General features: G+C 39.0%; 1 pseudogene; it reads left to right on the forward strand.

Moving 5' to 3' along the window:
• The first annotated feature begins 1,511 nt into the window (after nucleotides 1–1,511).
• LOC112611318 lies at nucleotides 1,512–2,994 on the forward strand (annotated as a pseudogene).
• Nucleotides 2,995–13,030: the final 10,036 nt, after the last annotated feature.

The following is a 13,030-nucleotide window of genomic DNA, read 5'->3' on the forward strand; positions in this document are numbered from 1 at the left end:
CAAAGCAAACCTAAGCAAAAAGAACAAATCTGGAGGCATCACACTATCTGACTTCAAACTATACCATAAGGTCATAGTCACCAAAACAGTGTGGTACTGGCATAAAAATAGGCACAAAGACCAATGGAACAGAATAGAGAACCGAGAAATAAACCCAAAAACTTATAGCCAACTGATCTTTGACAAAGCAAACAAAAACTTAAAGTGGGAAAAGGACACCCTTTTCAACAAATGGTGCTGGGATAATTGGCAAGTCACATGTAAGAGAATGAAACTGGATCCTCATCTCTCACCTTATACAAAAATCAACTCAGGATGGATTAAGGACTTAAATCTAAGACCTGAAACTATAAAAACTCTGGAAGATAACATTGGAAAACTCCTTCTAGACATTGGCGTAGGCAAGGATTTTATGACCAAGAACCCAAAAGCAAGTGCGATAAAAACAAAGATAAATAGCCAGGACTTAATTAAACTAAAGAGCTTTTGCATGGCAAAAGGAATGCTCAGCAGAGTAAACATACAACCCAAAGAGTGGAAGAAAATCTTCACAATCTATAAATCTGACAAAGGACTAATATCCAGAATCTACAATGAACACAAACAAATCAGCAAGAAAAAAATAAACAATCTAATCAAAAAGTGGGCTAAGGACATGAATAGACAATTCTCAAAAGAAGATATACAAATGGCCAACAAACATGAAAAAAATGCTCAACATCACTAATGATCAGAAAAATGCAAATCAAAACCACAATGCAATACCACCTTATTCCTACATGAATGGCCATAATCAAAAAAATTTAAAAATGGTAGATGCTGGCATGGATGCAGTGATCAAGGAACACTTCTACACTGCTGGTGGCAATGTGAACTAGTACAGCCACTATGGAAAACAGTGTGGAGATTCCTCAAAGAGCTGAAAGTAGAACTATCATTTGATCCAACAATCCCACTACTGGGTATCTACCCAGAGGAAAAGAAGTCATTATAAGAAAAAGATACTTGTGCACACATGTTTATTGCAGCACAATTTGCAACTGTAAAATCATGGAAACAACCTGAATGCCCATCAATCACCAAGTAGATAAAGAAACTGTGGTATATATAAAAGATGGAATACTACTCAGCCATAAAAAGGAATGAATTAATGACATTCACAGAGACCTGGATGAAATTGGCAACTATTATTCTAACTGAAGTAATTCAGAAATGGAAAACTAGACATTGTATGTTCTCACTGATATTTGGGAGCTAAGCTATAAGGATGCAAAGGAATAAGAATGATACAATGGATTTTGGGAGTTGGGGGTAAGCGGGTGAGGGGGCAAGGGATAAAAGACTACAAATAAGGTGCAGAATATGCTGCTTAGATGATGGGTGCACTAAAATCTCACAAATTACCACTAAAAAATTTACATAACTGAACACCACCTATACCCCAATAACCTATGGAAAAATAAATAAATAAATAAATAAATAAATAAACAAACAACAAAATTTAAAAAGCAATGGGCATCTCTTGGGACAACTAGCAAAAGCGCTGCAAGACCAGGGGCAAGAGAAAGCCTTACCACAAGAAGCGAAAGTATGAGCTGGGGTGCACAGCTGGCTGCCAACACCAAGATTAGCCTTGCCACATCCACACAGTCCATGTGCAGGGAAGAAATGAGAAATACCGTGCCCTGAGGCTGGACATAGGGAATTTCTCTTAGGGCTCAGAGTGTTGTACTTGCAAAACAATGATCATCGATGTTGTCTACAATGCATCCAATAACCAGTCGGTCCGTACCAAGACCCTGGTGAAGAACTGCATCATGCTCATCAACAGCACACCATACCAACAGTGGTACCAGCCCCACTATGCGCTGCTCCTAGGCCACAAGAAGGGGACCAAGCTGACTGCTGACGAGGAAGAGATTTTAACAAAAAGTGATCTAAAAATTTTCACAAGAAACATGATAAAAGGAAACAGAATGCCAAAATCAGCAGTCTCCTAGAGGAGCAGTTCCAGCAAGGAAAGCTTCTTGCATGCATCATATCAAGGGTGGGACAGTGTGGCCAAGCAGATGGCTACATGCTAGAGGGCAAGGAGTTGGAGTTCTATCTTAGGAAAATCAAGGCTCGGAAAAGCAAACAAATCCTCATTCTTTGTGTCTTTGCCCATGTAATAAAAGTGTTTATTGTTCTGCAAAAAAAAAAAAAACTGGGTTAGAGAAAGAATTTCATGCCAACATATAAGGGCAAGTGGAAACTGTGGGTGAGTTTGCCTGTAAGAAGGAGTACAGGCTATATTGAGTAGGTTGGGTAGCTAATGTGTAAGAAAGAAACAGAAATACTTGTGAACAAGAGAGACAATGCCTTGCTAGGAGCATTTTTTACAATTTTCCTGAATGTTGGCAGGGTTTTTCTTTTTGATTTTTTTTTCTTCAAGAAAATGCCAGAGCACTAAGAAAAACTTGAGAGCATATGATAAGATGCTGCTCATATCCAAGTGGAGATACAAATTACTCCAACTGGGAGAAGGTAAAAGAACACTCCAATAAGAAAATAAGAGACAAGATCCTAAATCAAAATAGAGTCACAGTATAGGGCAGAGAGGGTGATGGTAACTGGGAAGAGAGTCGTGTTCTTGCTTGGTGGCTATAAGGATGAATGCTGAAACAATACTCAAGTGTTACTCAAGTAATGAAAACCTCGAAGTAAGCTACATTTATCAGAATTTCCCATTGCAATTTGTATTTCTGTTACAAACTTGTGGTGCATGCTTGCACGTGAGGCACTGCCCATTTACCGGTGAGGAAAAAGAGGCTCCTCCAAGATTTTTCCAGCTAGACTCAGCACATTGTGCTGGAAAAAGACTTGACTAACCATCTAGTTCATCTCTTGGTCTCCTAGAGAGAAAGCAACAACCGCTGCTCCAAAGGCAAGTGCAGTACAAGTCGACGTCTGGGAAACCAGCCGCCAAGTGTTGCCTGGTGGATAAAGCACTGAAGTGATGACCTTGAGAAGTCCCAGGTGGTCACCACATACCTGCCACTGACTGGGTGAGCTTGAACAAGCTACTGACATTCACTGGCCTCAGATTCCACATCTATACACAAGAGAATTACCTAATTTTGATAATTACTGGGGTTCTTTCTGGATCCAAAGTTTCATTACTGGAATTATTTCTTACTTGCTTACCTTCTTTTGGTCTTTAATATCTCCACCCTTAAGATGATTGAAACAGAAGAAATTGAAGTTCCCACCCAATGTTTTTATATATTATTCCCAAATAGCTTTGGGGTGTGGGTGGGGAAACGTTTATGATAACTAAGCTAACAAAGCAGGGTAGAACAAAAATGTAGGGAGTAGCAATCCATTTATATTTTACAATGAGAACAATCAACAGAGCTTTGCATTATTCAAGCGACACACAGGGAAAGCTGGTTTTTAGCTTAACACATTTTGGAGTATTCCTCTTTGTAAATTACGCAGGTTGCATTATGTCCACTTAACCATAATGTTGCAGGTGTGAAGCACTCTGGTGAATATTATTATTATTAACTGAATTACACTATGGATTAATAGTTCTCTGTGAATCAGAATTTGATAAAATTAAACACCAGGCTAAATGTAATAGAAACATTATGAGAATGTAGAGGAAGATTAGGATTCTGATAAAAGCCTTCAAGATGGAATAAATAAGATTAATTTAGCAATAAATGTTTTTGAGTGTTTGTTATACACACATCTTTGTGCTAGGAGTTGTAGGATTTCAATTTTCTAATTTGAACTTGAAAGGAAATTTTACTATATTTGGGGCTTTTTAAATGGGACCATTCTTGTGCCTACTAGGGAAGTTAAATGTTAATCTCTTAGTAGGAAGTACCATAACCATTTCTTTAGATTACTCTATGATAATCTATTAGGCATATGAGGTTTCTGATTCGAAAGGAATTATTTTTAAAATTTTTCTACAAACAAAACCAAACCAAAGCAGGTACTTCAAATTTCTCCTTGGACACCTTTGCCTTAAGCAAACAGTTTTGTTCATGCTTCTCTTTGAGCTTGCCTCATTCTTTGGGGCTGCACTGACATTTGCTTTTCACAAAGCAAGAAAGCCTTCATCGTCTTGTCTTGTTTTGCTGCTCCCTATCAAAGGCACGCTGGGTGATGCCCATCAAAATCACAACTGCAGCTAAGTAACATACTGATGCCACCTACCAGGCTGTGGGCACTACCAGGGAAGGCTACTTAGCAACTGCCTGAACTTTCTGAAATGGCCGAAAATTGTTCTTCTGCTTGGTCTTGCTGGTGACTTCCCAGGCGAAGATAGTGCCCTGCTTTCCCCAAGGGACAAGCTTCCTGAGGACATTGGTCCCTGGGAAGCCCACCGTGCCAGGCTGGCCCAGCTCAGCTCAGCCCAACTGCTGACTAAGGATCCCCCAGCTTCAGCAGCTGAACCACACAAAGGTTGTGCCTCCCTCCCACAGAGACAGTTTGTTGCTTTAAGTAGTTGGGGGCAGGCAGGAGGGTCTCTGAAGAGCAGTATACAATTCTAAATGGCTCTTTTTAATATGTATGAGTTTGAATCCCTAGCACATACCTGAACAAACACCAGCATAACTGCTTTCATTAGAAGGAAGAACTAATGTCTTTTCTTCAGAGAGACACTGTGTGTTTCCTAGGAAAACTCTGAACAAATAAAGTCTCATGGTCTTTAGACTCCTGTTTCTTGGCATTTAAAAGATTACAGGCCTACTTTAGGGAAACTAAATGTTAGGAACCCTTTCTTAGAGATCACTAATAAATGTTATAGAAGGAGCATCAGACTTGGATTCAAAAGCCTGAGGACTGATTCTCATTCCTTCTTCTTGCCAAGTAAGAAGAAGAATCAGGAAGAAGAAGAATCAGGAAGGTTCATTTCACCCCTCTGGATCTTGGTGACTCAACAGTAGAATGAAGATAGAGTAGTTGTAAAAGTTACATAAGATAACGCCAGAAACATAGTAAGATTTGATAGATATTCCAAGAACAAAAATCCTATCACGGGCCAGGGGCAGTGGTTCACACCTGTAATCCCAAGACTTTGGCAGGCTGAGGCAGGTGGATCACTTGAGGTCAAGAGTTCAAGACCAGCCTGACCAACATGGTGAAAGCCCATCTCTACTAAAAGTACAAAAATTAGCTGGCCGTGGTGGCGGGCGCCTGTAATTCCAATTACTCGGAAAGCTGAGGCAGGACAATCCCTTGAACCCAGGAGGCAGAGGTTGCAGTGAGCTGAGATTATACCCACTGCACTCCAGCCTGGGTGACAGAACTAGACTCTGTCTCAAAAAAAAAAAAAAGGAAAGGAAAGAAAATCCCATCATGAACGTGAAACATTTCGTTACCAGCCTGGCTACCAGGGAGCTGCCTTGTCGTGATCTCATGCCAGTCTTCATGTGTTTCTCTTCCTTCATGGCATGGGGATCAGCTTGATTCTTTGTTGTTATTTCCCGTAGCACCAAGTGCAATCCTTGCACCCAGCAAGCATTCAATAAATACTAATTGGTTGATTGATTAAACTTGAATTTTAACACCATCTCAGCACCTTTGAGAATCAGAGAACCCCTTATGCAAACACTAAAGCCATTTACCCAGCAAACATAAGTTTTAGGAGAGCTTTGCTTCTGTAAAAAAAAAAAAAAAAAAAAAAAAAAAAGCATTGGCCCTGGAAAGAAAAATACTTGGGTTCAAAACACTTTTGGTTTTGTCACATACTGAGTGAACTTGGGCAAGTTACCCAAATGGAGGCAATCCAACCCATCCCACATGAGGGTTCTAAGAATCAAATAAGATACAAAGTGTCTAGTACATTGTTAGTGTTAAGAATAGTGAGGTTCTATTAAACATAGCATGAATAAATAAAATACACAAACATTAAGTTTCTTCTAATCATTCTTTGGTAGGTCATTTTTAATTAAACTAAGACATGTTATTGATATACTCAGATTCAGGTTGCCCCCACCCCCATCAGTTTAAACAAGGGTGTGCTATGTAATTTGTCCAGCAGCTTTGGAGAGGAAACTTGGGGTTATAAAATACCCCGAAACTGCTGGTACATATAAGCAACAAATCCTTAAAGGTACTTAGAACTCTCAAATATTGGTTTGAAAGCAGGTAGTTAGGCTTCGCAGGATAAGGATAACTGGTTATGTGAGCTGACGAGAACACTAACAGGCTGTCAGCAAATACTTCCAGAGATGGTCTTAGGAACCTGCATAATAATGTGGGAACCAAATCAATGTTGGCAAAGCATTTTTTTTTTCTTTGAAATAGGGTCTCGCTGTGTCGCCCAGGCTGGAGTGCAGTGGCGCAATCTTGGCTCACTGCAACCTCTGCCTTCCAGGTTCAAGCGATCCCCCTCCTTCAGCCTCCGGAGTTGCTGGGATTACAAGTGTGCACCACCCTGCCTGGGTAATTTTTGTATTTTTAGTAGAGATGGGGTTTCACCATAATTGCCAGGCCGGTCTCAACTCCTGATCTCAAGTGATCCACCCGTCTCAGCCCCCCAAAGTGCGGGATTACAGGCGTGAGCCACCATGCCCAGCCAGCAAAGCATTTTTAATACTGGCAAATTGCAAAGAACAGAATATTTGAGATGAAAAAGAATGGAGCATTTATTGGACACTTGCTCTCTGCCAGTCGTTGTACTAGATACATAAAACTGTTTTCCTATTTGATTTCTTACATTACAGAAGACCTTAGAGCCAGAGAGTTAAGACTGACCTGATATCATAGTGAGAGTTAATATTAAGGCCAGGATTAGAACCCAGAGACTAGTAAAAACATCTTAAACTGTCATTCTTTTCACAGCAATCTCTTACTCATCAGGCAGGAAAAGCCCTGCAATTCCTGCTTTACCAGGGTAGAAAGAAGTTCCTCCCCACCACCACTTCTCAGCATGGTTAAAGAATCCTGAAAAAGTTGCAACCCCCACTTTTACTCCTCCACCTCCATGCTCTACTAAAAGATGCTACACAGCACACGATGAAACTTAAACATAAAAGGGCAATAAAAAGGCCATATAAGGAACAAAGAATATCTAATTGATTGCCTTCATTTTATACTGGAAGAAATTGAGGCCTAGCAAAGCTAAATAATTTGTCAAAGGCACAAAAGAAAACAATAGGAGAAATATGACCCCAATCCCAGGGACCATATTCCAGTGTCTATTGGACAAGAGAACAAATATTCTTTTTTGTTACCTTTTGTCTTCTGGACACTGTAAATCTGTGGCTCCTGAACCTAAGCAAGCATCAGAATCATCTGAAAGGTTTGGTAAAGGCTAGATACATCAGACCCACCCCACAGTTTCTGATTTGATAAGTCCAGGTTGGGGCCTAAGATTTCCTCTGCAACATTTCCGACAGTCCTGACGCTGCTGGTCCGGAGACCACATTTTGAAAATCACTTTTGTAGAATTGATGCTTGTTTTCAAGTTTTAACTCTTTACTTTAGAGCTGAAGTTCCTCTTTCCAACCTGTTAAGAAGACAGCTATAAGTTCTGATCAAGCTTCACTGGTATTGCAAATGTAGAAAGAAATATTTCTGGGCAAGTGCAGTAGTCACTCCTGCAGGAAACCTTCTGGACATAACCTGTGCAAATCATGACAGGGCCTTGGAGGCAATGGAGTCTTTAACTTTGTCTATTCCATATTTTTTCAGAGACGCCACCGGCAATCTATTAGAGCAGTGTTCACAACCTTTTCCATGTTAGGACATACCTAGGAAAGGATAATTTTTGTACCACACGGGAATAAAAATAGAGGCTCCTAATGGCCAGAAGTAGCCTGCCAGGGTTCTCTGGACACTCCAGGCCTTATAAAAACCTTGCCATCCACATGGCTAGGGGGATAAATGCTTTTTCCAATATGAACTGATTTGTGGCACTTCAGTATGCTAAACATAAAACGCCCCCAATATTAGTCTGTTCCTTTTTATTAAAGATAGCAATGGGATCCCAAATATCAAAAGTAATTAAAGTATAAACATCTTAAGCAAGGAGAAAAAAATTGCCTGAAAGGGTGAATATTGTGGCTAAATAGTAACTAAGGAGACTAGCACTCACATTATTTTCCAGTTCTTAGATTCTATGACTGCATCTTATTTTCTTTTTTGTTGTATAAGAATAATTTTATTTGATTCATTCTTCATGTCATTAAAACCCCCTTGATGCCGATTTCACTGAGTCTAAGAAAACATTTATGTTAGATGTATCATTACTGGGTATATCACTAAGAAATGATTCTGCCAATAAAAAAATATGGCCCATGCTTTCCTATTACCTAGGAGTAGAAGTTTAAGCTTACAGAAGGAGCTCTTTTAAATTCACTTAGACTTAGTTTCCATATGTCACTCATAGTGCACCCATTAAAAAAAGAAATAAGCTAATCTCATAACTTCCTGTTCTGCATATGACATTTATCACTTCCTGACTCCTCATGATACCTGTCCTTTTCCACTCCATACCATGCCTCAGTTCATCATTAATGGTGATGCAACTTTAAAAAAAAACTGATAGACTAATGTCTCTAGAATTTTCTTTCAGGCCTCCAACAACCATTCTGCAAGTTTTAATATCCATGCTCAAAAATGATCACTATATTCCAGTACCACTGGCCTATGATGATTACAAGATGTATTCTCAGTTCACAAATGTGAAAATATTTCTTAAATACATCTTAGAGTGAATAAAACATGGAAATTCTATTTAATATTGCTAAGAGCTCATGGAGAAGCAATGGCCTTGAGTTTCACAATGACCACATATTCTCTTTATGAAAGTGTGCCCTTCTGAATATAACAAGACCTGCTCATGAGATTTAAATCTCCTTTTCTTGGAGTCTTCTTTTGAAGGAAATCATATCTTTCTTTTGAAAGATATCATCTTTTGAAGAAAATCCTGAGGTACTTTTCTCAACTGCTGCCTCTAGAGTAGACACAACTGCAGATGATTCTAGTCAATTTATTGGACGTGCACAGGGCTTAGCAAATCATATTCCTTTTTTGAGTAATGTCTTGCTGTGTTATCTAGGCTGCAGTGCAGTGGCATGATCATGGGTCACTGCAGGCTCCACCTCCCAGGTCCTCCCAAGCAGCTGGAACTACAGGCACACACCACCATGCCTGTGTAATTTTTTTTTACAGCATCTTGCTATGTTGCCTAGTGCTCAAGTGATTCTTTCATCTTGGCCTTACAAAGTGCTGAGATTATAGGTGTGATCCACCACACCTGGCCCCAGATTGTTCTTTATGTGTCATGCAATATTGACATGTCAAACAACTCTTTGCTAGCACTACAAATTAAGTATTGTCCTAGATTGTCATAAAACCATTACATCCCAGCTTACTTCCAACCGGATTCCCAGCTGGGAGTCACACTGAAAGTCCCTAGGAAGGCAGCCTTTCCTGGGTGGAATAAAAATCCATACTGCTAAGATATTTTTTATTCAAATCAGTTCAACAAGTACTTTGTCTGAAGTACTTTGATACGCCCAGCACTGTTTTTTAAATTATTTTTTTAATTTTCAAAAATTATATACTTTTATAGTATATGACATAACCTTTTGATATATGCATACATTGAGGAGTGACTAAATCAAGCTAATTAACACACTTATTACCTCACACACTTTTTTTTTTAGTGAGAACATTTAAAATCTATTCTTAGCAATTTTCAAGAATACAATACTATTAACTGCGATCATGTTTCATAATAGATCTCCTGAACTTAATCCTCCTCCATAACTGAAATGTTATTTCTTTTGACTACCATATGATCCAACAATTCGACTTCTGGGTATATATCCAAAAGGAATGAAATCAGGATGTCAAAGAGATATCTGCACTCCCCTGTTCATTGAAGCATTATTCCCAATAGCCAAGATATGGAAACAATCAAAGTGCCCATCAGTGAAAGAATAGATACAGAAAATGTGGTGTATACACACAGTGGAATACTAATCAGCCTTTTCAAAAAAGGAAATCTAGTCATTTGTGACAACATGAATAAACCTTGAGGACATTGTGCTAAGCGAAAGAAGTCAGACATAGAAAGACAAATACTGCATGATCTCATATATGAAACTCAGCACTCTTAAGTCTGGGTTGTTTAGGGGTGAGGATTACCGATTATTATAGCAAAGATAGTCGGTCCTCTCCTCAAAATGCTGATGCTTTGTCTAAGGAAACAAGGGTTGGTCATGTGAAATAATGAAGGAAAAACTGAAGATACAGGTAAATATCAAATATTTAATTGAAGTCAACAAGTACTGCAAATGCCAAGCAGAAAATATTGGGAATAGTTGTGGATTGTAGTATTGGCTGGAGTTATCAGGAGACATTTTATGATGAACATGGATATAAGTTTCTTCCTGAAGGATGCGTGGAATTCAGTAACACAGAAGAACAGTTCAAAGTAAACATAAACAAAACTCCAGAGATGGGTACACAGATATGTAAAGATGGAGTTAGGTGGGCTACATGTAGATGATCAAGCCCACACGTCACCAAAGCAGCACAAGCACAGAGGCATAAATATTTAATGTGGACTTCATTCCACAATCAGAAGAATCTTTATCGTCTCAGCCAGAGGACTTGCGAGTCTTGGAGTAAAAGTCTGAAAGAGTATCATATGAATATAATTGTCCTCAGGTACTTTTGTGGCAGGCCAGCTCTCATTAATGCAGGCCTCCATAACAACTGTTCCAGCACTGACTAAGTGGTTAAGTTAAATATTAAAAGCTGAAAGAGCCAGTGCCTTTATACAAAGGCTGAAATGTAACAAAAGCCCACCAAGAGTTTTGCCCAGGCATTTCCTGGGCGTTAAAGCATGACAAAACAATGAAGGAATTCTTAACAGGACCTGTTTAGGATTAAATAAGTTTTATTGGGGGGCCTGAAGAAACTCCCCAGACCTCTGCACACAAGCTTATTGAGGGTCTGAAGGAACTCACCAAACCTCTGTGATTTAGCAGGAGACAAGATAAGGGTAATCGTTCTAGCACCTGGAAGCATTTAGATTAAGTAAACTTACTGAGGCTCCAGAAGAAGTTCTTCAGGACTCAGACCTTAGTTATAGAATAAAAGAAGTTAATCACTTATGTCTTTAGATGAATGTACACTTACACATAGACATATAGCTTAGAAGGTATATAAGTTCTGGAAGACTTTGTAATTTTGAGTTGATCTAGTGATATTTTCCATGTCTTCTCCCTGTAACTGGTTACAGAAATAAAAAATCTCTTCCTCCCCAGTTCATCTGCATCTCATTATTGGACCATAAGAAATGGCAGCCCAGCCCTCAATTTGGTCTGTGAACACTTTCTCCATCTTCCAAGTATATGTGAGACACAGATAACACTAGATCAAGTAACAAGGCACTTAAGCAACTATGTTTTATATAACCAGATGCAGTTACTTTTAATTGTATATACCTGAATACACTCCACTTATCTATACCCATGGGTGGCTATCTTTGTGGCATTCATAATCCAGGTATATTGTCTCCTTAAACCTACCTCAGTCCCTTAACAAAGGACATAAGATTAGAAGTTACATTCTCCAGACAAATAAAACCTGAATATCTTGATGTCAGGTATCTCTTATTACAATATAAAGTCATATTTATATTAAATACCCCCAATGACAGCCTTAGCCTAATTGTTCTCAGCTGGGAGGAATTATACCACACAGGGTATATTTGTATTGATATATGGAGGTATTTTGGTTGTCACAACTGGGTTGGGGGTTGCTACCAGAATCTCATATGTACAGAAGCCAAAGATGCTTCTAAACATCTTACCATGCAGAGGACAACCCTCCACAAAAAAACTATTATTATTATCTGGCCCAAAATGTCATCGGTGCCAAGGTTGGGAAACCCTGCTTAACTCTTATCAGTTTACATGATGATTAAAACACACACACATACACTTAAAAAATGCAACCTCATTCTCTTTCCCTAAGCTAGATATTTTAAGAACTCTCCAAGAAGTTGTCTCAAATGGTTTTGCCAGCTGACTACTTTTAAGTCCAAATAATAAAATACCTGGACCAATATAGCTTTAGAAATAAGTAAATTATTTTGCGTAAGTCTAGAGATAGGTATATCCAGGATTGCTTAATTCAGAAAATGAGTGGCATTGAGTTTTCAGATACTTTTTTAGTTTTTGTGTAAGTGGCTCTCCTCTCTGACCACTATAGTAAGTTGAAAAACTTTCCCCAAAACGTTATCCATGTCCTAATCTCTAGAACCTGTGACTATTACCTTATATGACAAAAAAGGTTCTTTGCAGATATGATTGGATTAAGGAGCTTGAGATGGGGCAATTAGCCTGGATTATTAGGGTAGACCCTAGATGGAATTTCATATATCCTTATATGAAGAGGGCAAAGGGATATTTGATAACACACAGAGGAGGAGATGAGAAGACAGAGCAGGAGAGATTTGAAGATGCTGGCATTAAAAATCAGAGTGATGGGGTCATAAGCCCAGGAATGCTGACAGTCACCAGAAGCTGGAAGAGACAAAGATTCTCCCATAGAGCATCCAGAGGAAACAAGACTTTGCTGACACCTTGATTTGGGCCCAATGATACTAATTTTGGACTTCTAATCTCTGTAATGGAGAGAGAATAAGTTTCTGTTGTTTTAGGGCTCCAAGTTTGTGGTAATTTGTTACCAGCAGTCACAAAATGCCTGCCACAAATTCAGGTATCACTTCCTCCTACAGCTGATTCTGGAAGAACAGAGAGAACCTCTTCTCATGCATCAATAACTTTCTTCCCTAAATAAAAAAAAAAAAAAGAGGAAAATCTTTCCCAGCAGCCTCCAGTAAGTTTTTCCATAGGATAGGTCTCAATGGCCAGAAGAATGTCACATGCCTGCAGCCAAAACAGTCACAAGCAAAGGAAAATAACATACTCATGATTAGCTTAAATCAATCGTGGTGCTTCCTCTAGGGCCCAAGGGAGGCCAATCTTTCCTGCGTGCATTGTTC

The sequence above is a fragment of the Theropithecus gelada genome, chromosome 18, assembly GCF_003255815.1.
Source record: "Theropithecus gelada isolate Dixy chromosome 18, Tgel_1.0, whole genome shotgun sequence".
NCBI lineage: Eukaryota > Metazoa > Chordata > Mammalia > Primates > Cercopithecidae > Theropithecus > Theropithecus gelada.